The sequence below is a fragment of the Cyanistes caeruleus genome, chromosome 1, assembly GCF_971803275.1.
Source record: "Cyanistes caeruleus chromosome 1, bCyaCae1.hap1.1, whole genome shotgun sequence".
Taxonomy (NCBI): domain Eukaryota; kingdom Metazoa; phylum Chordata; class Aves; order Passeriformes; family Paridae; genus Cyanistes; species Cyanistes caeruleus.
This window is the reverse complement of record NC_141701.1, coordinates 46,455,597-46,482,228: the sequence shown is the minus strand read 5'-3', so window position 1 is coordinate 46,482,228 and position 26,632 is coordinate 46,455,597. Positions and strand designations below refer to the sequence as shown.

Below are 26,632 nucleotides of genomic sequence, written 5' to 3'. Positions count from 1 at the left end.
TAAAAGCCCTATCAAATAAGGTGGTTTTTTTTCCCTTTCTTCTGAAAGCTAATATTGGGGTTGAGGGCCAAACAATATAGTGATGCAGTATTACTTGCATTATTCCTGAAGCTATTTGATTTTGACAAGCCCACATTTGGTAATTAACATGAGAATGCCCCCTTGGGCTGTTCTCCTGTTAGCTAAAATATCTTATAAATTACTGTAATAAAAGGAAAAAGTGAACACACTGCCTGTCAATGTTTCAACTTATCTAGCAGGAAGAGAAGACAATGCCATGATCTGGAAACACGCACACGCCAAATGGATGCATAAATTACACCGTCTATGCCCATCTGAACCAGTCACCTGTCTGTCAGTGAAAAATACACACATAATAGTGTGTAGCAAAAGTGCATTACTGTTTGTACGGTATTTCTGTAGATGTGGAACATCATCTCTCCCAGTCTGCAGAGGTATTTCTAGCCCATTACCAGACAGAACAAACCAGTAATTTTTTTTTAGTAGAAGTGGTCACCAATGTGGAGTGTGTCAGATGGCAGGATTCACCTCTTCACCTGTTCTGTTGGAGGTCATGTCCACGGGGCTGCCTATACTTGGTGCCATTGTAAATCCTGCTCCAAATAGTCTGAATGCCCCGTGTCTACAGCCAGTTTTGCAAATACACCCTTCTGGTACTTTGAACTCAGAGGCTGACAGCCCAGCAGCTAGACTTACATGGCAATTTGTGCTGTCCTGTCAACTGTGGTATAATAACATCCTGCAGCAAACATAAAAATCCACTGCTAACATCAAATGTATTCAAAACTGGGCACAAATATAAACCACGCAAACACACCCTGCATATCCCAATGCAGCAGACTGAATGCCCTTACACAACCTGTTCAAAATAATGGAATTTGACATGAAAGAAAGTGCCTTGTATAATACTTCCTGGCAGGTACAATATTTTCCTTTATTTATGAATGCAGATGCTGGCAAAAAAAAAAAAATAGAAATGAGTGAAGGTTTTTTTTCTTAGAAACATATTTTCTGGTGGTTTTTTTTCTCCTGATTGCAAAACTCTTAATGCAGAAGAGCAGAGAAACTGGGGGGCAAAGAAGTCTATGCCTTATAAAGGGCTTATTTATTCTGCGTATATGGTTGTGAAACTGCAAGTACAGAGGATGAACACACCAGACAAACTGACAAAGGACTCATGTGACTACTTTAAGGGTTTACTTCTTTTCAAAAGAAAGCATTAATTAAAAGCACCAAACATCCTGAAATAATCTCTGTGACAACTTATTTTCTAGGCTGTTTTGATCAAAGATTTGCCACCTTCACTAATATAAAGTACCAGATTGCTGCAAGAGCAATAGTTTTCTAGTTCGATCCTTGAGGACCCTTTTTATTTTCCTGTTAAAGGCCTTGCAAAATCAATGCCTATAAATCGTAGACTTATTGATAAAAATTCTGGGGCATGCAACTGAATGTAGATCAAAAAATGCCTGTGTTTAATCCATTGCAGACATAATTTGCTACTATTGCTGAATTTTAAAAGGATCTCATCCAAAGCAATGTCACGTTCCCAGCTCTGTGCTATAGCCTACTGACATTTGATCACAAATATGACTGCGTTTTCCTTGTGACAGCTGGGACACAACGCAAGCCAGCTGATCCAGTTCCTCTTGTAAAAAGCATGAAAATGCTGGAAACTTGTTTGTCCCAAGCATACCATGCAATTTTATACATCAGGCTGCAAAGTTATTACATGCAGCCTACTGAAACTTACAAATGACCATTTCACCTTTGCTTTTTCTACAGCAGGCAAAAACTTAAGGAACAATTCTCTTCTGGATGAGTTTTCCAATGACTCGATTCTGCAGTCACCAGGTCAGAGGTAATGAGGGCTGCACAACTTACAGTGCCACAGCTCCAGCTTGGTTGGATCAATGGCCTACAATTACCTACAAACAAGTCAGACACCAATCAATGGTTTGTTATTTCCTGTAAGAGTTGTGCAGGGAAACTTTGCTAGGTCAGGGAAAATCACAGTGGAGGCAACGGCTGCACCTGCTTGAAGTGTCTATCATGCCAAAACACCTTATGAGTAACCTTGAAGATCCTGTAATATGGTTAGAGGCCACAGGGACAATCTGGGTTCCTCAGATGAGCCTGGTTTCTCTGGCCTGGCATCAGGTCCAAAGGCTACTCTGCCATTATAAGTTGGAAAACCTAAAGGATGCTAATAAATAAAAAAAAGAACCTAGTTCAAGCCTCAGAATGTAAAATTCCAAACCAGAGCACATCATGGCACCACAGCACAGCCTAGATCTGAAGTTTTATTTTTACAGCTATCATGGCACTAAAAACTGCAATATGAGCCAAATCCATTCCAACAGATTCATTTATTTTTGAGGGATGTCAAAGGTGCCAGATTGATAGCCCTGGCGAGCAACATTTTCAATTTCTCTGCACACCAGGCACAGCACAGGCAGCAGCAGTGCTAGCCTCCTGCCCGTGCTTCCCATCCAAGCCTCCTCGGTCCGGAGAGGGACCACCTAGAAGCAGTATAGAGCCATCTCCATATTACCTAGAGCTATTTCTGTGCAGTCAGCCTGTGTCCTCACTGCTGTGCTACAGTCAATGAAAGCACCACCCACGGCAGATGTGTTTTTGTGAGGAACATTTGTCTGCCGAAAACCGGAATGGGAACCAGACTCATTTGTGCGCAAGTCATCAAACATCTAGGAGGTCTTAACAGCTGTGCTCACACTACCAAGGTGGTATGACCTGGCAGCAGTAACCTTAATGCTCCTGTCCCTCATTACTGGTATTGTTTAGGGCAGACAATGCCCTCCCTTTGTATAAAGACACCAAACACAGGCAGTGTTGGATACAATTCCACCAGTTTTCTCAAACACCCCAGTTACACTCGTTACCTTTCCTGCTCACACATGTGCCTGCTCCCTACCTTTTCGGTGATGTTTCTTGTGCTGAAAATGCCAAGGGATTATCTAGGAAAAGCTCCTCTCTACAGAGCTATCACTCCAATTTTAAAACAAGAAAGAAAATAAAAGGCAAGGAAAACTGTTAGAGAATGCCACTTGATCAAATACGCACATAACTAAGCTGACATAAACATGCCTCCTTTCCTGTAATACTTTTTTAAAAGTAGAGGAGCAGCGCAGGAGTCCTGCTGGATTTCCCTTAGCAACCTGACAGGAGCCCACAAGGTCAGCTAGCAGGAAGCGTAGAAAATTATACAGTGGGGAATTATCAGCTAAATTATTTCACTGTACTCAGGATTTTTACTGTTCCTCCCAAGACAGTGGCCTCTTGCTACTTGCAATAGAAGCAAGAATAAAAGGACAGAAATGACAAAAGAAATCTTAAAAAAATGCATGTTTTATGTGCCTCCTGAAGATGGTAACTTTAATGCCCAGCTCGTTTTTTGTTGTTGATTTTAGATCAAAGGCCTGATCCATAGCTGTGGCTAACATGAACGAAAGAAGCTGTGTCTGTGTGCAAGCAGCTGCACATACCCACACAGGTGCATGAAGGTGACTTAAAATTCACCTTTCCACCTCCCAGTTCTGCTGCTGTCTCTAGCCAAGCCCATGCCAAGCTACAGCTGGGGTCAGCTCAAAATCCAGGCAGCTGAGAATAAGCCTGGGAAGTAGGGCTACAAAACCTGCCTTTGCTGTTACCCCAGGATGGAAGGCAATGGCGCAAAGTCTCCCAGCTGAAGCAGCATCACTTGAGGACCTACATCAGAGGAAGGCACAGGCTCCCAAGCCCACTTTTCCTGCTTTAAGACCTGTTTGTTTGGGTCCTGTAGGATTGAAGCTTTTCCCTGCCATTATTGCTCTGCTCCTAGTATTAGATATATGCTGGTTTTAGGGAAGGAGGAAGAGAAACCTTGAAGACTGCTCACAATGTGGCTCATTTCACAGACCTGCGAGCATGATTTATCAATTAACAGGTAATGAAAAAAAAAAAAAATCCTTGCAATTAAAGCCTTGATTTTGCTCAAACAGGAAGCAGTACCATGCCACCGTGTTCTCCTGAGAGAGACAGGCAGCTCCTGTCACTAATGTGGAGCACAGCTAATCTTAACAGATTCAGTGCAGGCCCCTTGAGAGATGCCATGTTGATGAAGGAAGATACAGTAGGGAGCCCCCTCCCTCCCCACAGGGCCTGGCTGATTGCAAAGCCGACTGAAAGGTGGAGGGAAAATGTGCTCCCTGTTTTGTCGCAGAGTGGCAGAGTTGTTGGAGGCAAAGGCAACTTCTGACCCCAAAAGATCATTTCTGCCAGGTTATTATTTCATTTCTGTGTCAAAATGTTATCTATATTTTCTTTTTTCACTTGGGACTTGTTTTATTCATCTATCTATTGAAACCCTGCCCACTTTTATAAAATAATGTACGGACGTGTACTTGCTCCACAAAGTGAATATATATACATGTAGGTACATATATGTACACATTTATATGTGTGTGTATTTGTATACATTTCAGCCTTGTTAAAACCACTCCCTGTAGAGAGATTATACTTCTCCACATTCCTTTTTAGAAGTGTGAAGGTTTTTAATAGATTTTACAGGATACAATGCTTAAGAATTACTCAGACAAAAGTCAGAGCAAATTTGGTGATGTTTTTCTTTTCTGCTGCTTGAAAATCAAAAACACAGAGCACTAATCAGAAAAACAAAACAAAACAACCAAACAAACAAAAATTAGAGAAAATGCACAGCAGCCAGGATTTTTGGAAATAAATTATAATGGGTGATTTTTTCCTTTTCCAGATAACTTAGTGGTAATATTGTTGGCATGTGGCCTTACAAGCAAGGACTATATATCTGAGCTGATGTGCCTGCACTGTGGTCAAGGTAATAGGTTGAAAACTACCTCTGTTTAGCTTGTGTAACACATATCCTGTATGAGATTGTTTACAGACAACAGAGAATCATAGATTATCTTGAGCTGGACAGAACCCACAAGGGACCATCAGGTCCAGCCCACTTCTCCTCACAGGACTACCTAACACTAATACTACGACTAAGAGCGTCCTGCCAATGTTGCTTAAACTCTTGACAGACTTGGTGCTGTGAGGAGCCTGTTCCAGTGACTGACCACCTGCTCAGTGAAGAATCTTTTCCTAATGTCCAATCTGAACTTCCCTGGACAGAGTGTCATTCTGTTGTATCCATGTGCCTTTGACCAAGTATTCACTTCTTGCACATCTCTGTTTGTATAATACATCCTGCTATATACATCATACAGATATACATCATACTGATGAGAGAAATTAGACTGATGGACTACTGAAAATACTGTTACACTGATAATAGATAACCATAAATTGCTTATGTCTGGAAAAAGAAACACATACTATGTAAATTTCTATATTCATTAAAGCATCCTGAACACATGTTCCCAATACTACTGAAAATCATCAGTTTTGCCAAGGAGAAAAGGCTTTCTAGAGGATGAGAAAGATAAGTAAACATAAATAATCTGGGATACTCCTCTTGCTATATCTTAGCAAGCCATGTGTTCTCACTGAGATTGCTGTATCACACACCAATAATGGCTGCAAGAAAGCATGTGAGTGGCCGATCAGAGACAAAAGAAACACTACTGACATGCTGCAATCATGAGCCTGCTGAAACTGTGAAGAAGGTTTCTTACCCAAGTGTAGTCACATTCACAGCTCAAAACAGAAAGGAAGGTACAGGAAACAGACCACAGTGTTGCTGAACACTCATCTGGGGCTGCAACAATTTGCTGGTCAGCATGAAAACGTTTCAAAGGTGTCTGAACAAGAATTGGAGGAACTACAGCATGTGGAAATTCAGTTATTCCGAAGGGTCATACCTGTGCAAAGCTAGAACCGACCACAGAGTAGTCACTGGCTTGTGTGCTCCTGGAACAGCCATCTGATGCTAAAGGTGTAGTTACAGCGCACGCCTGAATTTGGAACACCACCTACTTGGGGTGGAAGGTCACAAAGCAAAGAAGATCTATGAATGCCAAAAGCAACTGAAGTGGTTTTCATGGAAATCTGGCTTTACGATAATCTCCAATCGTTAGGCTTTCTTCAAAGCAATTTCCAAAAGGATTGCTGGTTATAAACAGCCTGAATTTCAAGCAGAACCTGGGCAACAACTTGCTGTGAAAAACATATTCAGTGATCCTCCCTCTTTCTCCTGGCTACTACTTTTTACAGGTGGATTTTGTACTTATTTATAATTTTCAACCCTTTGATAAATGTTCCAGTCAAATTTTATCCTTGCATTGTTCATGTGGTTGGATTGCAGAGGGTCTTCCTTGCTCTACAATGCTTTCATTAGACAGTGCCTTCTGGTTTTTTGCTTTACTGATTAGCAGGGTATGACCTCCTCTATGTGCACTGTGCTCTGAAAGAGGAAATCAGGAATATGTATTATGGTGGGACTGTCAGGGGAACAGAGGAACCAAAATGTTCTTGGCTTTCATTGGCAGGAGGATGCAGAGTAGGGTATCTTGAGAGAGGAGGTCACTAAGGATAAGTCGTAGCTGGTTTTGTCTTACCCTTACACTGCAAAAAGAAGATGAGGGTGGGAGAAGTTACTGATGTGAGATCTTCCCTAGGAAACTGAGAAGGACAAGTATGAAACTCGCAATGGGATAACAAAATCTGTGAAATTGTTTCCCACTGTTGCTGTATGGCTAATGGCATTGGTTCTGGCTCTCTTTCAACTTCTTTCTCCACTCTCCCTGTCCTGTCTTGGCTTTGATGGCCGTAACATCTAAATGCAGTTTCATTTCCTCCTAAAATGCTTCCTGGTTGTGTGCCTGAAATTACTTCTCCATTTGTTTTGTTTGCAACAGTGGCATTTAGAAACGGACTGAAGCATGCTAGCTATAACAGGACTTCAAACCTGGTATTTAAATTCACCAAACTGTGATTCAGTATTTTTGTACAGAAAATACAGTGCCTTAGAATGAGGATTCTCTAGTACATTACTCCTAGGAAGACAGTATACCTTCACTTCCAAACCCCTCTGTCCAACACGTTTCTCTAAATTACGTGAATTCCCCAGCCTCCTAGCACAGCTTTTAAGAAGGGTCGCTCTCTGCTTACTAATCAGGCATGTGAATGGCTTTCCTTAAAGAAAGAAACTTTGAAAACACATGAAAATCTACTGAATATCAATCATTATGGAGGTCCCTTTAAACTCTGTTGTAATACTCAAGAGAAGGCTTCCTGCTGAATTAAAATCTGCAGTTTCAAATGTGCAACCTTTCTTTAACTGCACTGACTCTGCTTTGTTTTCTTTTTGTTTGGCGTTCATGACTTTTTTTTCCCTAGAGATTATTTATTTTGGACACCCCTTTAACACGGTCCCAACATTTACCCTGCTTTTGTGTTGAAACAGAATTTTTTTTTTTTTTTGTCCTGATATTCTTCCAGTTAAGAGTTTAGTTAAAAACAGATAAATAAATAAATTCACAGAAATCACAAATGCTCCCATATTCTGAGAAATTGTAAACATATTTTTGAGCACTCTTCAAAAGCAAGGGATTGGCATCTCCCAGGGAGTGAAGCTGAGTCCTGGAAGGGACATAACAAAAGGTGAGTAGTGGTGTAAACTTCCCTCTGGTTCTCCATTATAATATGCAATTCCTGATCTGGACCACTCCCAGAGATAAGAGGGCAATTCATTAAGTGAGGCTTCATTAGGTGTGGGTGACAATGCCCCCTTCCTATTACCCACCACTGATAGGATCAGAACTCCAGGAGGGACGTTAAGAAGCTGATTCCCTTGTCCCCAGAAAGGATCAACTCCTTCCATGTCATTCCTGCACAGACATTTGTTACCCATCTCTTTCAAGCAGAACCAAGTGCTACAAGGTCTTCTGAGGTGCCCAGAGACAGATGCAGCCTGATATCCAGACCTGCCAGCATATCTGGCCATTTGCAATGGTTTGCAGGCTGGCTTAGTGGCCATACGGTTGTTTGGATGATATCTCCATGGGATTTATCTTCCACCTTCAAAAACAACCAACCATGTGAAAGGCTGCCAAATGCCCCAAATGTAAAATCTTTACACCAAAATGCTTTGTGTTGGACATAGTGATTTATTCTTGGCTATTTCTAAAGAACTGTGAAAGGGAAAAACTATTAAACCTCAGTTCAGATGATCACAATTTGAAAAACAAAGATAATCCAGGGTTGTATTATAATTTTTATAGGTACAATTTGTACCTATCTTTCAGTAGATGAGAGAGGTGGCACAGGAGAAACGGATCATTAAACAGTAGTGTGAAGCCAGGGAAATTAACCAGCTGCTGTGAAAGCCACCTCGCTCTGTCTCTGAGCGCGTGACAGACACGGCGAGAGGAGGGGAGGGAGGGAAAGAGAGAGGTGCCAATTGTACCTATAAGGCAATAATTAAAAAAACTCTGCCTACTATCTCGCCATAATGGCTTGCACAGGTTAGATCAAAGAGATGCTGCTGCTGCTCACAAAGGGGCTTCTCTTTGCATAAATACATGAGCTCACAGGTAGAATATTCCAGCCAATTCAAAGCTCTAATATATAGCCAAGGTAACCTATAGAGGCTAGAATGTGTTCTGTAGGGTTCTCTCTCTTCTACCCACTGCAAAAACTGTCTTTGAAAGAGGGAGGTAGTGAAACAAATAGTAGAAGGGAAGGGTGATGTTTGCTTGACAAGCATCTCTCCAGGCATGTGGAATTCCCTACTCATGGATCATGGTATGCACTGCCACCCAGCACACTTCCAAACACATTGGGTTACTATCACCTAGCCCTAGGAGGCACAATTCCTGTTCCACGTGCCCCACTCTGCAAATTTCCTTTCGCACTGAGTCAAATGAAGGGGCAATTTCACTTGCTGCTGCTGCTCCAGCTCTAACAATAAAAGATGGCACAAAACACTTTAAAGAAATAACATATGCATCCTTGGGTTATTGTGCTGAAGAAAGAGATAAAACAGGAACAAAGTAAGAAATTATATTGTCAGAAAAAATGTGAACTTTTTGATTGGGGATGACATTTATTTTAAGTGTGCAATGACGGCAGGGAATCTGTCAGGGTAAGACATGGCAGAGGTTTCAACGTTTGTTAAGAGCATCATGGGAATTTAACTAAAACTGTTAAAACTGACACTATTGGCTTTTGTTAACACATTAGGTATGGGAAAAGTGCCAGTCAGCATATCCTCCGTAGCATCAGTTCAGTTAAATCATCTGGAAGATGCATAAAACTGGGTGTGATAATAAATGCAACGTTTTCCACACATGGATAGAGGGAGCAGAGAGGGACAGGACCATTTTGATAAGAACAACGAGATCACTTTTAAAAACCTGCACCTGCTTTGTAATTTAAAAGCATGCAGGAGGGAGGAAGGAGTTTCAGAAATGTTTTTTCTTTTAAAGACAAGTGAAACAAACTTACTAAACGCAATACAAATGGATTCTGAGTAAGTGCTTATAGTAGAAAATAACTTAATACTAGAGTGTATATTTATGGAATTGGCTCGAGTACAATTAAAGCACTGTCTAAAGCATTCCACTTTAAAACAGACTCAATTACCACTTCATAGTTTGGCTGGCAGACCAACAAAAACAGAATGCCAGCCATTTACTCACAAGAACAGAAGATACATTAATACAAATACAGTGGTGCTACTGCCAGAGGATTTGAACAGAGCTCTGTGGACCTGAATCTCCATCAAAATATCCCACTCAGAGGCAAAAACCCAGAAATGTGTTTGGTGAGTGCTTATACCAAACACGAATGGGTCAAAAGCCCCCCACCCTACTATGAAATCTCCTTACACAAATAAATTCTAAGAATGACTCAAAGCTCTGCATTCTGATAAGGCGAAGCACATTACATAGATCTAACCATCTCTGTATGAAGAAACATGTGAAATGGATACATTTGCTGTGCAACCGTCTGTGACCAAGCAATAAGCAAGATCTAAAACTACTGAGTCAATCTCACAGTAAAATAAACTGATCAAGAAGTGAAGTAAAAAGAAAAAAACAAAAAAAAACCCCAACCAAAACAATTCCAAGAAAGAAAAAGGGGCTACTTTGAACACCAAAAGGTGTTTATGAGATTAGAAAATATCCAGGAAGAATTCACAATTTCTGTTAAAAATGAGACACCACCAGATAAAGACATTTTAAACAATTACTTTGGTATTTCCGGAGTGCTCTAACTGCAGCACATGCATTTGCTCTAAAAATGACCAGTTTTACTTTTCCAAAGTTCTTACGCAGAGAAGTTTCTGCTCATCTGCTGCTGTCTGCTTCAGCTGATAAAACACAGATGAAGAATTAAGGATAAAAACATGGAAGGTGGCTGCCAAGAGTTGTTCTTTCTGCCATTTGAACATAACCTCATGTAGCTTGATCCACTCAGCATTTACCTAAGTGCTGCATCTAAGAAAAAACAGAAAGTGGTAACATATGGAAGCTTGGGTAGTAACCAAAAGAACAATATTTTTTGGCCATGCGAGCAGAGCAGTACGACGCCTCCCGACTGGTAGGAAAGTGAGCGCAACGCAGACATAACCTCATTACATACTGGAGACTTCCACCTTTCGAACTTTCAGCAGACTCATTTCTTAGAGCCTTCAAGCTCTCTCATCGATCCGCAGCCATTGCTATGCACAAGGCGGCCTCGAAGGGCATGACACCTGTGGTATAATGCCATATGTCTCAGAAGGTTTTATTATTTATTTTTAAATGAAATCTAAATAGCTATACATAATAAGGAAATGGTTTTCACAGGAACTAAAGGACTGATTTAATAAAGATTACAGTCGGAGATTACTGGCAGCTACAAAGAAATGCCAGCCGCTGAGAGGTTTTCTGTACCGCTGATCAGTAGGACATTTACAGATGTAGGAGAAAGGGTCTGATTATGTGTATCACAGGGAAACCTATAACTAATGCCAGCAAGAGACAGGCATCATTCCTATATGTCTTCATTTAAAGCAATAAGGGCTAAGGAGAGAGGAGGGTCAAAGGAATGCAGGCTTACACTGCTACAAGCTATATTGTATAATAATTTAATTAATTAATTGCACACATTCCCAACCTTTAGACCTACTAATGTGTTCTCAGCTATTCACAGAGCTTTTATTCATTGCAGAACCTACAATGCACTCTTTACTTAGAAGAAGAGAAGAAGGCAAGAAGGCTTGATTCCATTTCTGGAGAGATTTGCTCTTAATCTGCTAAAGGTTATGTTGGCTCTCTGTAGTATAAGAAAATTAAAAATGAGGCTTTTATTTTTAATGTTCCACTGCATTCTGCTTCATCTTTTTTCCCTCAGATTTTGACATAAAGTAATCCTAATTATTCTGCAAAAGCTAAAGGGTTTTTTTTTTTTTGGTAACTAACCTGTTTCACCAAATTAAAATCAAGTCCATGCAAACAGGCACACGGCAGAGATCATTCTGTTGTGATCATCAGGTATGTAAATACCCGCAGCACTGCCCTTTCCCTGACACATGCCACAGAAAGCTACCGGCTGGAGCTGCCTTGCGGGGCAGCTCAGCTCTCCTGGGAAACTTTGAAAAATAATCTCCTTAATAATATGACAGGCCTGAACAATGTGGGCCAGATTCTGCAGCTCTGCTCTGTGAGATCTGCTGAAGCCCACTCCTCTGTGCTCAGCCAAGGATGTTTGGGTGGCAGCATCAGATCTCTGTTTTCGGTGTACGTTTCATTACATTTCTTTTCTAGCTATTATGGTCCAGTCAGATAAAGGACTGCTGAAGCTCATTCGTCCCTTGAAATTTTAATCCAGTGAGCATGACACCACGATAACAATGTCATAGTGATGTCACATGGGGACCACCGTAGTTTAGTGTAGGAAGCACAGCTAGGTTTGGACTCTGAGTTTTGTCCCACTGACTTTGACAATAGGGAGAAAACACAGAAATGTAGAAAAACACAGAAATTGCATGTCAAGCTGCTAGTATATTTTTTTCCACATAGAAAAGGATCTTTCTTGCAAGATAACTGTGAACTACACTCAGCTTACAATGCTCCTCCTATTTAAAACATTCATTTTTGATTTTACATCTTGTTTAATAAATGATAATACAATCAGAGCACATATCAATCTTTTTCATTGTTTGGCTTTTTTTTTTGATGAGGAATGGAAAAGAAGGGTGGAAGAGGAGAAAGATCTAACAATTACTGAAGAGACTATGGGTAGCAAAAGTTGATACAATTACCTGCAATAAATTTGACTGTCAAGTTTCATGCTACCGAACTTGCAGTGACATTTTATGAGAAAATTGCTTGATTTTTTCCTTCACTAATGTAATGCCGTCATTTATTTCAGTAAGGTAGTAAACATTTTCACTATTACATGAAACAACATTTTGGTTGGTTTCTAATTGCAAGAATGATGCTAACTGTATTCCTTGCTTTGTTTCAACATCCCTTGTCATTGCCATAGACCTCTCTGCCTCTCTTGTTTTTCTCAAAAGCAATTTAGAAAATGCTTGTATTTTAGACAAAAGGAGAACATTTGGTGAAAGAAAATTCATCATTAGGTATCTAGAGGTTTGTTAATAGAAAAGGCAACTCCCACAGTGTATCCTAGTGCTCAAGCCAGACACACATGCTCAGGACCAGCAAGCTGCCTTCACAGTGGGCCAAAAGTCATTATCATAATTTTATATTACATAGACTACATTGAAAATTTAATATATCCCAGCAAAAAGAGACAAAAGACATTTTGCATAATGCTTCTGTGAGCGCACTCTCTCTTGCTACTCTTTTAGCCACCCCATGCAGATAATCACACCAGGAAAAAGAAGTTCATTACCTAAGCCAAATCAAAATTAGGCTTTTCTTTTTGATAGGGAACTTCATTAGTAAGCCCTGTCTTATACAGCTGGGAGATTTGATGAATCTATCTTGGAGTAATAATTCAGCACAATCAGCCACATTTCTGCTTTAAGTTTTACGTCTTTGTTACAAAAATTGGAACTATACATATAGCGTGCAGTCATATATCTACAAATTCATAGCCTACGTATTCTCATTTCACGGCGTTTAAAACATGCTGGAGTGGCAGCACACTATGTTAGTAAACAGGTTTCCTCATTTCCATGGCTGAGGCTTCTAGGGACTAAAAGTCCTAAATAGTTGGAAAATAGATTTTGCTCCTTGCTGCAGAACCTGCAGTTAAACTACATTACAGAATTGATTTCATGAAAAGGAAAGATTGTCTCCTCTACCTCCATTTTCCCCTGCTCCCCTTGTTAAGCCATTTCCTGATTATGACCCAGACTATAAACCTAGCCTTCTTCCTGAATTTCCAAGGGTGAGAAATGCACTGGGGTAATGTCCCATCTGTATTGCACTCAATTAATCTCTAAAAAAGACAAGAAATAAAAGGTTCTGCTATCTGTAGATGCATGGTTACAGACAGGTAGTCACTGCTGTGTAAGCAATATATAAATTGCAGAATCGAGCTGGACATCTGCAAATCACGATGTGGTTTGCAACAGTGACAGGATTCTGCTGTTTCAGAGCATGCCTGGTACAGGGCTGCAGGTGGCTGTACTGTCATCTGGGGCTTTTCTTTATGCATGTTTTCCCCCACAGACATGCCTGGATACTCTGCTCTCTTGTCGTATTTTCTGTGCAGTAGTATTTTTCATCGTGAAAACACAAAAACACAAAACAATCTGCAAAAGTCATATTCACACAAATTCCCCAAACGCTCTACATACCAACAAAAAGTATTCACTGTCCCCATTTTAATGTTGTGACCAGCTGCATTTCAAAGCAATTAAGTGATTTGCCCAAGAAGACAGAGGCAATCACTAGGAAAGCTGAGAAAAACCAGTAATGATGGGTTGGTTAGCATCCCCAAAAACTATGAGCAATGGTCTCCTGAGCAGTGGGAATTACTGTAGAACTCTCTTCAGGAGGCAGGAATATTTAAATTTGTTACAGCTGCTGAAAAATAATTTTTTTCTTACCACATCTTCTTTTACAATTAAATACAAATTGCTCTTCAGATTGCAAATGTGCTTCAGGGTGTGTCTCCAAACAAAGGTCCATTTTTAACACCTACGGACATTCATTCCATGGAATATGCACAGGCATGTCTACACTCCTGGTAAAGCTGGATTAGAGTGCATAAATACAGCCAAGGTTGTGGTGTGGGAGGGCAAACACTGTGATCCTGACACACAAATCATCCGCTTGTCAACACTGAGATGACACATCCATACACTCATGATGTGACTTTGATGAGGGTGTTGAAGCTTTTAGGAAACCATCAGTTGCCCCTTGAATACACATTCAGGAAGACACTTTTACTTACAGTTTCAGCTGCTCAGCTCTACTCATGAAAACATTATTTAAGCCACACAAGTAAGGTGGATGGACCCTAAAAGCATGGGCTGTAGAAAAAAAAGGCAGATGCCCTCTTCCCACCTCAGTGTGTCACTAGGAGGGGCTTAGCTGCACCCCAGTGAGTGAGGCTGATGGTGGCTTTCAAGGGTAGAAGAATTTACTGTACTGGGACATCTGGGTCTGAAATGGGACAAGAAGTTGGGGTGCTTCTCACCAATGGCATCTGGAACTCAGTGCACTGGTCTCTGAAGAGCTTTGGTGTGGACAGGCAAAGTCAGTGGGGGTGTGTTACAGGCTCCCTATATCTCAGCATGGTGATGAGGCACCAATTGCCTTTTCATCTCTGACCAGTGAGGGGAACCTGAAGGGCAGGCTCTTCTAAAACAGCTGCTGAATTCATCCAAAACTGCTTATCCAAAGCTTTCAGGTGTCCCTTGGACCTCTAGATAAACTGGTTTACATTGTACAAACAAATCTCATTTTTGGCTCAGAGCATTTTTGACAGCCTCTCAAACACATCTTAGGCTTGTCAGAGGTCCTTCATGTGACTCTCATAATGCAAAGCAGCCCTACATTTTGAAATATTTCCTTTCTTCTTGTTTTCATTGAGGGAAATCACAGAGAAAATCCCTGCAAATTGTCAACAGAAACACAGAAGAATGGCCGCAAAGAAACCTGTATTTACTATCAAACACATAAACTGTATGTATTTAGACACTGGAGATTTATTACATATCCAAAGCCAAAACAGGCAGATTTACAATTATATCTCCTCTTACTTCTTTCAACGTGGACAGCATAAAATCCTTATTACAACTGTTTAAATTCAAGCAGAAATTTACCATGAAAATCTGAAAGTTGGGCTTGATATACAGTCTGGTCAGCAAGGTGAAATTTCAAATAAATGGATATGTACATAGCTAATCCAAGTATACCGAATCCAGTTCAGCTATTTTCTTTTTCACTAGATATCCACATGTTATTAGAAGTACACAGCTAACCAGGTTTCATGCAGTAGACAAAATAGCATTGTGGGATTACATTAGTCCGACAGCTGCTTTATGACTATAGCTTCCAGACCAATTTATTTAATATTGATCTTTAAACAAACATCAGTACAAATAAATTTGAGCAGTCTAGTCCTGAGATTTTGTATCTATAAAAGAGGCCAATATTCAGAGAAGCAGTTCTGCCTCTATTTCACTCTTTGATTCCGTTTTCTTTGATCCTACCAGGTATCAAATACATCAATGCCAAATTAAAACAAATCTATCCTGAGATAAAGCTCTGTTTATAATCTTTCGTGCAGAAAGAATTTTTCTATCAATAACTTCCAGCAAGCATTTTAACTGATCTTTTTATTGCTTTATTCTGGTTACTACAAAAGGCAGCAATGCCATGTCCTGACTATCATGCTAAACTCTCTCCAGCAGACCTGTCAAGGAGGGCTTTCGTGCTCTGTGAGAGACTGAACTGTTCATGGTTAATGACCCTAAGCAATTGCCCATTTGTGGAGGTGTGGGTTTGCACCCCCGAGGGGGAAGAAGTGAGGTGGATTAGCACAGGACAGAAAGGGAGGCTACAGTCTGAAGTTTGAGGCTGATAAGAGGCAGATCCTACAAGGTGGGGTGGTGCTTGTTATTATAGTAATGGTTCTCCCTTACACAATTCCTTCAGTGCTGTAACTCTTCCTCCCAAGGAAGGTCTGCTGGGGCATAACTGGCACACCTGACATCAGAGGCAGTTGTCCTGTCTTAGAAGATGTCATAAATCATCAGAGACCCCTAAAGCAGCCCCAGACTTATTTCTGAGGCCTTCCACCAGAGGATTAAAACCACCCCCATCCAGGGGTGGTACCTGGGGGTTCTCACTTGGACTTGAGTGTAACCCATCAGACTTTGTGTTTTGTGAGCTTTCCCCACCCCCAGTGGATCAAGACCATCGCTTTGGCCAAAGGATATCTAAATTGCAACAATCAAGTCTTATCGCTGGATCCACAGGTGGTGGTATATTTCTACTATTATCCTTTCTTTCTCCTTCTTTCTTTCTTTCCCCTCATACATTTTCTTGAGTAATATTTTTATGCTTTCATATTCCTGTATTACTGTAGATAATAATAACCAAAATGGCTACATATCTGCTTGGCATTGTGACCAAATTGTTCTAAAATAAACTCTACATATATACAAACGCCGATCATCCATCCCAAGGAATCTCTTAATAAGAACCTGGGTTACTCTCACCTTCTGAGGTGAGTTGTAACACTCCATCCTTTCAGACTTCCATGCGGTTTTTCTCCTAACTACTTTCATCCAGTGTCAGGAACAGGCCCCTTGATGAGAAAATTGCTGTGCCATGATACAGGTTTGGGAGGCTGATGTTTAGCCTTTTACAGGGCAATGGTTGACCATTTAGAGGTGGGGACAGCTGGGTGCTGAACATAAGTAGGAAAAAAAAACTTAGATAGGGAAATAGATAATGAACCCTGGGATTAGACACTCAATTCAATTAGGCGGGTATATATAAATGTTAGGCATAAACTGATCCAACATAATTATTTGCACAGGACTTATTTGTGCCCTTCTTAGCTATGCTGAACGAGCACAGATACCAGATTCACTGGGGACACATCTTCCACTGGTGTGGAACTGGGCTAAAGTTCAAAAGTTTTTGGTCACAACTTACTCAGATCTGCCATCTGGCTTATGTGCACTGAGTTTTACGGATTATATCCATCTCCCAAATGGAATAAGTAGACATTTGTGTGTGTCAGGAAAAAAAAAAAAAAAAGAAAGAAAATAAAATGAAAATCTGCTCTCTGTGTTAACCAGAAGAATGGCCATTCGAGTGGCTTGTGTAGCCCCCGCTTTGGCAGCAGGCTGAGGGCTGACTGCCCTCCCAACGGTGTGCCTTTTGGAGGAGGCGATGTATCCCTTCAAACCTGCAATCTGCTTGACTCCAGTCATTCTGACTGGGGCTCAGGATGTGCCAAAACTTCTGCTAGGATCTGTGAACAGTAAGTCTCGAAGGAAATTAGGGCTTAAAAAACCTTTGCTTTTGTTTGTGATTTGTAGCTGTTTGGGGGAGGAGAACAGCTACAGCAGAAGTGACTGATGCTGCAGCAGTACCCAGGGCAGGGCAACTTCATGAAGATGAACAACCCTTACTTAAGACTAGTAGCTTCCAAATTACCATTACAGGAAGGATTGCATTTCCATTCAAATACTATATTTTGTGTTGCTGTGCTTGAGACTGAGGAAGACTTCTGCTTTATATGCCAGTGTTCACTGATAGCTGATCGCCTCAATGTGTCTGTGGTGTTCTGAGCTAAGAAGGAGCTTATGGAAAACACCATATTATTAGTCTAAGGCATCATTTTGAGTATATCATGAGCTGGGAGTATGAAGAAACCCACCAGCTATTTTTCTGGGTAGTGCACAAAAGATAAAGGAAGGAGCCATTGCTGTGTGGTGAGATTGGCAGCAGTACACACAACTGTGCTAAGAAACTGAGGGAAAACTAAGGGGATTTTAAAAAGAATACTCTCCCAATTTTTGGAGACATATTCTTACCATAGCTTTTATTTATTTGCTTTTTATTGTTGTTTCCCCTGATCCTAAATTTAGAAGTCACTCCCTCCACATGTCCCACCTTTTCTGAAACTAGCAGAGTCTAGACAGCATTTTGCAGGTGTAGACAGAAGAATGAGGAGGCTACCAGATGTCCCACCTCATTTGGGTTACAGCTTTGGCTACCAGTGAATAACAGGAACCAAAATGATTTTTCTGAATTTGCTACCCTTGGAGATGGCAAAAAAGGAAGAAATAATTCACCAATTCTCTAAGTGACTTCAGATCATAATGCATGACAAAATGAATGGATAAAGGAGTTATGAATTTGGTCAAAAAATATTCTTTCAAATACATAATGAGTAAAAAGTTGCATCTTATTTATGGTTACAGTTTAATGCTGCTGGTTTGTCAGGTTTATAAGCCATGATTCCTAAAGCAAGCAAACACACAAGAGGATTCCTTTTTTAAGTAATGGCACTAATGACAGATCAGCAAGTGATTATCTTGCTGTGTGATGCAGTAAATAGAAGGCTGCCCTATAAAGCAAGCTACCATCTCAGAAGACTTCTTACAGTTCCACCCATAGGTCTGAACTACTGCAGATTTAATTTCACAAGGACTGAATTCAGATTATTTCATAACCCTTAAAGATGGCCCTAGCCTATTTTTAATGTGCTGCTGGTATTTGTGAAAACAGTACAATTACTAAAGCTGTTGCTAAAACCCACAGCTACCGAGTACTGCTCGCCTAAAATGGTCTCTGGGACCATTGTGATGGAAAAGCTACTGACACTGCAAACTGTCCAGGAAAGCTATTGGAAAATCTATATGGTGCTAAGTCATAACACGAAGCCTTTAGAGTATCTCTTCTAAGGGTGCTACATACATACAGCATAGTAAAAGGCAATTCCTGGCTCTTGAGTACTAACATCTATGGTGTATGTAAGTTTGAACAAGATGAAATAGCAATTCTGGTTTACTTCTCACATTAATTGTAAGATAACAGCCAAGTACAGTAGGAACCACACAGTGACAGTAGAAGGAAAGCAGTTTTTCTAACCCTCCAGAATTATTTGCCTTACTTACTTTGAGGAAACCTAAATGCTCCTAGCTCTTCAATAATAAACAATTGCAGCTTCATTTTAATCATTATTGCTGCCATGGTGTAACTCTGCTATTAACAGCATCCAAGGAGCTATGGCACCTTGCTTCCCCTCTCCCCAGTATATGTCCCTGTAGCTATTTTGGTTTTGGTGGAGAAAAGTCTAGTTGAAAGGCAGAAAAAAACCTCTGGCCCTTGCTACAGAACACGTACTTCAGCTCCACAGGGTCTTTGCTACTGAGACTCCACAGGACCCTGCTAAAACTGTCTGTCTAGTTACAACTCTGCACAGTCTCACTCTGGCTAGGCCTTTGGATCAAACCCTTCTCATGTGAACACAGAGAGCGTCTGTGAAACTGTGGAGCAGATGTCTCCACAGAGACTCACAGATGCTGTCAGGACAGAACTTCAGGCTCAAACATTTGATGCATTTTAAAGAGGGATTCAGAATCAGACTCAAGCAGACAGATTGATCGTCTAACACTTCAAAGGCTTGAGCAGAATTGTTGTTATATTTTTCCTTTGTGCTTCCCCCCACCCACTGGCACTAATGGAGGTGACTTGTGTTTAACTTGACATGTTGTGTGGGGTGTACAGGAGGGGACTTCCACCTTCCAATTAAAGGAGTCAGGAAAGAATCATTAGCTGAAGCAAGAGAACAGAATGTGGGGGTGAAGGAGTTTAACACAGCAGCAGACAATGAGCACTTATTGCAAATGCTGCTTTGCCACATCTGGTTCTGGTTCCAACCATAAATGTGCAGCCTAAGCTGGGCTTCAGAAATGTTTCTTCCATTTCAGAGTAGGTAGTTTGAGAAAATCCCAACGTTTTGAAATGTTTTTCCTAACTCCCAGTCTTCAAGGACTAAAACATGCTACGACACGAGGCTACTTATCACAGAAACTATTATGTATTTTCTCCATACATTAATGTATCTGGTGGTTTGGTTTGTTTGTATGGGATCCGGGGGATTTTTGGAGGGCAGAGAAAGGCATTTACAAGTCAGTCATTTGACAAATAGCACATACAAAAGTTGTCTGTGAAGAAAAGGAAAGTGAAATGAGGAGGAAAGGCTGATTTCTGCTCTTCATCTAGGAACCTTGGTAAGCTTTCTGCATAGTATAATTTGCAAAGGTGAAGCCATGAAAAAAATAGGAAAGGAGGACTGACCCAAGTCCAGAATAGCTAATGGGGGGGCACAAGTACTGGTACAGAACTACATGCATAAACATGCTACCAGAGATATGGAAATGATTCTGGAGGAAAGGGGTTTGCCTTCCTTCAGCAGCTGCCATTTTGACATGTTTTACTATCTTAGATATGACTCCTAGTCATCCCTCTTGTCCTGGGCTGAAGAGAAAGACTTGTCTGGCAGTTAGTTCAAAGGGGACCTTTCATCAATTGGGTTGAGCTGTGAGTTAGTGATGGGCATATCTTGAAAATATCTGTCCCTTTCCTGCCACCAGCTATGGGAAAACAAAAGAATAGAGGAAATACAGCTGTAAGTGTGGAGAAATACCAGTGAGATTATTAACGGAGGCTTCAAACAACTCAGGGGATTACATGAACTACATAGGAAAAAAGATCTGCTGATGGGAAAAGGAAAAAAAACTCCCTAAGACAGAAGTCCAAATGTCTATTTTTCTCTACCATGTGTTCTCTGTATCAGCCCATTAAATATACAAAACAATATAAGACAAACTTTTTCACGAAAGAAGGGGAAATGGAAATAAATGCTACAAGACAGAAAAGTTTGCAATTCTACTGGTATCAACGTAATGAGGAAGTAATAGGGGATTGTTAAAGAAAGATGCCAATGCTCAATCCAAAGTTTACAGCAGGAAGGTGTGTAGCACAGATAGAGGGCCAGTTACTGCCCAGGAGAAAGTTTGGGGGTCTTGTCAGGCAGAGGCTGGGGAGGTCACTTTCAGTGATGTCCCTGCTATGACCATAACTATGTGAGGTCAAAGAGCTCAAGGGAACAAAGCACAGAATAACCTTAGCTCTCTCTCATGTGTGCTAGTAACAGGGCCAGATCAGTCATGAAGAGAAAAGAGGCACTTAGGCACAAAGGAAGAGCCTCTACTATCACCTGCAACAAAGGCGCTGAAGGAATTACATGTCTGAATATTTTCATTCAGCCGACTAGGAATTAGAGATGGCTCAAGGGGACTTAATTTCAACTGCAACCTTTCCTTCCCCTCAGCAATCCTGTTTCCTGGGTATATGTTAGTGCATAAAAGGCCTGCTGGGAGACTGGAAGGGTAGGGGGTTCTTGTCTGTCCGCTGACACAAGTGTCTTGGGAATAGCTGTCATCCTGTTATTAAATATTTAAATATTTCAAGAGCAAGCTAGATTCATCAACCTTTGGAAAGAGTAATCAAGAGAATGAAAGGTAGACAAAAATAAAAGGAAGAGGTTGGTTATTCTGGGGAAAGAAGATGGGATCACCAGAGGAGAAAATATGCAAAGAGGGAAAAAACTGGCAGATAAAATTGATGAGAAAAGGAAGAATAATGAGGAAAAAAAAAAAAAAAAAAAAAAGGAAAGCACTGAAACAATACAAAAGAAATAACAGAGAAAGTAGATTTGGAAAACAAGCTAAAGCAATACCTGGTAACCCTCTATCTGTGCCAGTGAGAAAAAACAAGCAAGCAAGCAAACACAAAGTAAGGAAGCAATACATAAATTCTGGATAAAATGGTCAAGAAAAACCAAAAAGCAGCAAGAGACAGATAGTGTACATAGAGAAAGGAGAGAGGATGAATATTATCAAGGGTGAGAAGCCTTCCAGTGATGGGAAAAAAAAGCATATTTCATGATTATTAACAGGAAATAAATATATTTCATTCATTGTACTGTTTTCCTGCTTGATTGCCAAAAAACTGTTTTTTCCAGAACCAAACAGAATACACAGTGTCTTAGCTCAAACACAGTTTATGAGTGTCAAGATGACATTCAGGGGTTCTCCCATCCTTATTAAATGCACACCTGACAGCTGTAGCAAAGGAAGATACCCTGTCACAGAGAGCTGGTAAGATGCATTCCATCCCAACCCTGCCAAACAGGACTTTGAGACAGAAGAGGGAACAGAAAAGGAGCATAAGTGAAGTGGTGATGGCAGGGCAGCAGCACCACTTGCTATAGACCTTCTTCAAGTGTTTCCCTTGGTGCTCTTGGGAGAGTAGCCTTGGAATGATGGTGAGCATTCTTCAGGGTGATGGGACATGACAACAGGCTGTAATAGTATTGAAAGCTAAAGCTAGTCATTGAGCCAAGGAGGCCAGTTCAATTTTAACAGCATTTAGACAGTGTTTACAGCTGCGCATCTCAAAGCTCCTTACAACCAGAATTTAAATATCACAGTAATCATTTTACAGAGAGGGAACTATAACCACCAGGGTACTGTAACTCATCCAAGGTAAAAAAGCAGGTAGTAGGCTAGGAACAGCTCCAAACTCCCCACCAGGTGCCCTTTCCATTTTACCCACGGACTTGTCATATACTCCTCCTAATATCAGCCTCAAAAGCTGCAAACATTACAGGCTGGAAGTCGAGCAAGCCAAAGTCAGTTCAGATGGGAAGGCAGCTGTGCAGTCAAAACAAGTGTAACCCACAATGATGTGGAAGAATTCTACCAGAAATAGGCCAACACAGTAAAAATAAAACAAAAGAGAGAGAGGGGGAAAGAGAAAGAAGTCAAGGATTGTTCAAGAGAGAATTAAAAGGCGTTTATTCCGTCCTGGCAAGGATAATCTAAACACTGTTGTGGTTAAATGTTTGCCTACTGCAGATCATGTTACAGCAGATTTTTCTATTCAAAGGGTTTGCTAATGGCTTTGCTATTCCTTGCATGGATCTTGAAAAAAAGCACATGCTATGAATGCGTTATCTTTGCTTTTGATGCCAGAGGTTGTGAAAGGAAAGTTGGGAAAGAACTGGCACACAGAAGGAAAGCAGTCAGCCCATTTAGGAATACTCCATTAACTCATAGGAGAAGATTCCCCCAGGACACAGTCCCAAAGAAGACCCCTGGCGAGTTTAGGCTTGTATATCATTTGTCCTATCCAGAGGGCGAGAGAGTTAATGATTATATAGACACCTTGCTGTGTGCAGTATCGTTTGTGCCTCTCGATCAAGTGATGCAGATTACAAGGAATAGCAGGCTGAGGGTTCAGTCAGATGGGAAGGAGAGAGACACACACACACACACATACACAAAACCCTGTACCCACCCCCTCCTCATCACACACAGAGCTGCTCACATGTTATGAGAACACCATGATAGATTTCACTTGCCACTTAAAGGTTTCAGACTGGAGGGCAACATTTACATAGATAAAGGTATGTGTAAGGGTTCTGTAGCTTTGCACCGGTCACTGGAGGTGCTTGGTACAAGATGCGTAGGCAAAAATCTGAATCAAAAAGAGGGACAAAAAATTCCTCCTACCTAATTAACATAGCTTTTTGTCTAAGGAAGCACCAAACATCATGGCATTTCAGGAGTTATTGATGGCATTTGGGGAGGTTACTGGGGATTTCATGGTCCCTACAGCAGATGATAAAAGGGGAGGGGGAGGGAGAGCAGAGGGTCCAAGAAAACTTATTAAATTTTGGGCATCAAACTGGATTCAAGGAGAAGAGAATCACACCCCACAAGGGACTGGGACAAAAATCCTATGAGATTACTGGCTCAGCTGTGGCAAGCTAATAAGGTTATTCTGAAGCAGATGCAGTCGTTAATACAGTGGTGGCATGGGGATCTCCCGAGAGGGGTCAGAGCCATGATAACTCACGGTAGAGTAATGCACAATATATTTGTGGCCAGATCTTGTGATGGTAACTAAATGAACCTGTGTCAGTACTCTGTTGTTTAACCCACTTTGCTCTTAATCCCATTTCAGTGGTGAGGGATTTCCTCACACCACCTAGTTTCTTGAAGACAGCCCTGGAAATATTTTAGGCAAGTTATAGTGCCATTAAACAGGAGACTCTGGGTGGACTAAAAGTCACTTTTGGGGAAACTGCTACATAACAGCTCATGTTAATTCCAAATTTATAAAAATATGGCAATTTCTGTTATTTATGAGTGCAGAGCAGAGAGCTATAGGCAGTTCTTTGTGTGCTGTGGAATGGCTGGAGCAATGGAAGAAAGAGGTGGGTTTGACATGAAATGTTGCATTGCTCAAGCTTTTCACAGTATTTGTGGTACCAGCAAAGTAATTTGTGAAAAATGGCTAAAGACTGTTGGATTCTATCACAAAATCTACAAGCACCAAGCTTATTGGGGACCTGTGATAATGCTGCTCAGGGCCTGCACTCTGTTATGCTTAGTGCCTGATGCATTCTTTATGGCCAGATACTGTGTAAAGGGAACAACTATTCACTTGCTAACTCTTGTTTCTGTCTAGTTGCAGTGGAAGTCAGTGCCAGCCCCCACATGATTACTGATGGCTTGTATTTTTACCAGTACTTCAACACCAAGTTCCCTCTACTGTGGAGCTTACTCTCCAAATTAGATGAGCAAGTAAGGATTTCTCTGAAGACCATGTTGAGAACAATAGGGAGATCAAAGCTAGAAAAGGGGAGGAATTTGTAGGAAAGAGACACACTTGAAATATAAAATTATTTTGAAAGACAGTAGGTGGCACTGGGAAGGTGCATGTTGAGGACAGAGACTGTGAATGGCAAGGTAAGGGAAGCCGACACAAGGGAAAAAATGTAACTGAGGACATCCTTTGGGAAGAGAGAACCTGCAATCCTAAAAGGGAAAGAAAGTTTAGTAGACTAGACACATCCTCAAAGAAGTAGTCTTTAAAAAGACTGGCAAAACCAGGAGAAGTCACAGTGAAGCCACCTGTGACATTTAAACTGCCCTGTAGAAAAGCCACCAAAGACTATTTGAGGAGAACAGTATGGCAGGATACTTCTGCTCCTCTTCCTTAAAAGTTGGATGCGGGAAAAAAATACACTGGACAGATGTAAGTAAGTAGATAATACAGTACATCATCAGAGTAACAGCCAGTTGTGAAAAGTCAACATCCCAGGGCAAGCTTGGTAGTCAGGAAAGATATGAAAACTATTAATACAGTAGACAGCAAAAAGCCCTTTACTACTCTGGAAAAGATACAGGAAGCAGAAAACAGAATCAGCAAACCCAGCTTCAAGACTCTAAACTGGCCTGGATGGTTCACTGTGTGATTTGCTTAGATCATCTTGGGCTTGTCACCACAGGGAAGCTACCAGCCAAATATCCCAGGCTGCAACTTCCCAATACAACAACCCCGTGTTTGGATGCCCTTAGCAGGCAGTTGCTGCCCATTAGTTCTCTACACTGCCAGCCAGCCCTGTGCCCCAGGAGCATCCACAGGGAAAGACAGGGTAAAATCATACTTAACACCCTAAAAATTTACACCCTCCAATCTTTTGCAGCAACTTCCAACATGGAAAAGCCTTTCTTCTTCCTGCTCTTGCAGCCCCCTTTTTTTAAATAAGAGTCCTCGGGGCCCTGTTGTGAGATTTAATTCATTTTTTTGCAACATGCTGAGATTCCAGGTGAGAGCTACAGCAGCCAGTAACGCTGTTTACACCTCCAACTATGCCAAAGAGCAGGAAAGGCCAAACCCCAGTATGGCCATTGATGTAATTCTTCACACGTAACCCGCGCAAGGCAATACCGCACTTTGTGTACATGAGTGTGCGGTGTACAGGGGTGGAATCAAAAATCAGCCCCTATAAACCCCCTCTTTGGACACCACGGTGATTGTTACTGCATAATGGCAGACGATGCACATCAGAAGGATTTATCCAGATAAGGCAAAAATCTACAGACGTTTTAATCAGTACCAAGATAGATCTTGTTTATATCAAGAACCTTTTTAATGCAGCATTGCTGGTTTGGTCCGACATCATCTCCTGCAGTGTGTGGAGACAGGCCAGGAGTATGAAGGCTACAGAGCAGAGCAGGAAGAAAGTCAACTGTGAAATTGGTAATTTTATGAGTTTCACGGGGGGTTTTGTTGTTAGACACAATGCATTTGGAACAGAGTGCCCGGGGTAATACCATCCACATAGTGTCCATTTGTCAGCTATAGGTAACGATATCTTTAACCTAGAGTTCTGGACATGAGTACAAAAGGAATCTGAAAGTAGGCTAAGGGTGGAGATGTGCCCATCACAGAAGGGTCATGAGTAAGTAATGCCACATCTCTGAGCCTGGGGAACCCATCAGAAGCTGAGGCATGATTTGTCCTTGAAGAGGGGTGGGAAAAGTTAACTAATTTTTCAGCAGCCCAGCAGAGTGCCTTTCTCCCCAAAAGATGGGCAGAGAGGAGACCCTCACTGGTGAACCTGACAGTGCATACTACAGGGCTGTGTCAAGATTGAGCAGGAGGGCAGGAATGGAAATCATGTGGGGCTGAACAGCATCCAACATTTTCTCCCTTTTTCTCACAGAAAAATATTTGGCCCTGTTTCCCAGTTGTATTCATCTATTTCTTCAAAAGGTTATCAGCTTTATGCTTGTTGTAACAATTCCTTTGTATCTGAAACTTCAACAGTT

The 26,632-nt window shown here is 41.2% G+C and overlaps 1 protein-coding gene and 1 long non-coding RNA gene across 17 annotated transcripts in view; one reads left to right on the top strand and one right to left on the bottom strand.

The window, feature by feature from the left end:
- The window catches only part of ZNF521 (zinc finger protein 521), a 229,877-nt gene that overhangs the window by 54,070 nt on the left and 149,175 nt on the right, over positions 1 to 26,632 (bottom strand). The window lies entirely within an intron of this gene.
- On the top strand, positions 3,657 to 9,893 carry LOC147655470 (uncharacterized). The gene is made up of 2 exons (XR_015287067.1): positions 3,657 to 3,967; positions 4,793 to 9,893. It is a non-coding gene; the product is annotated as an uncharacterized LOC147655470 (long non-coding RNA).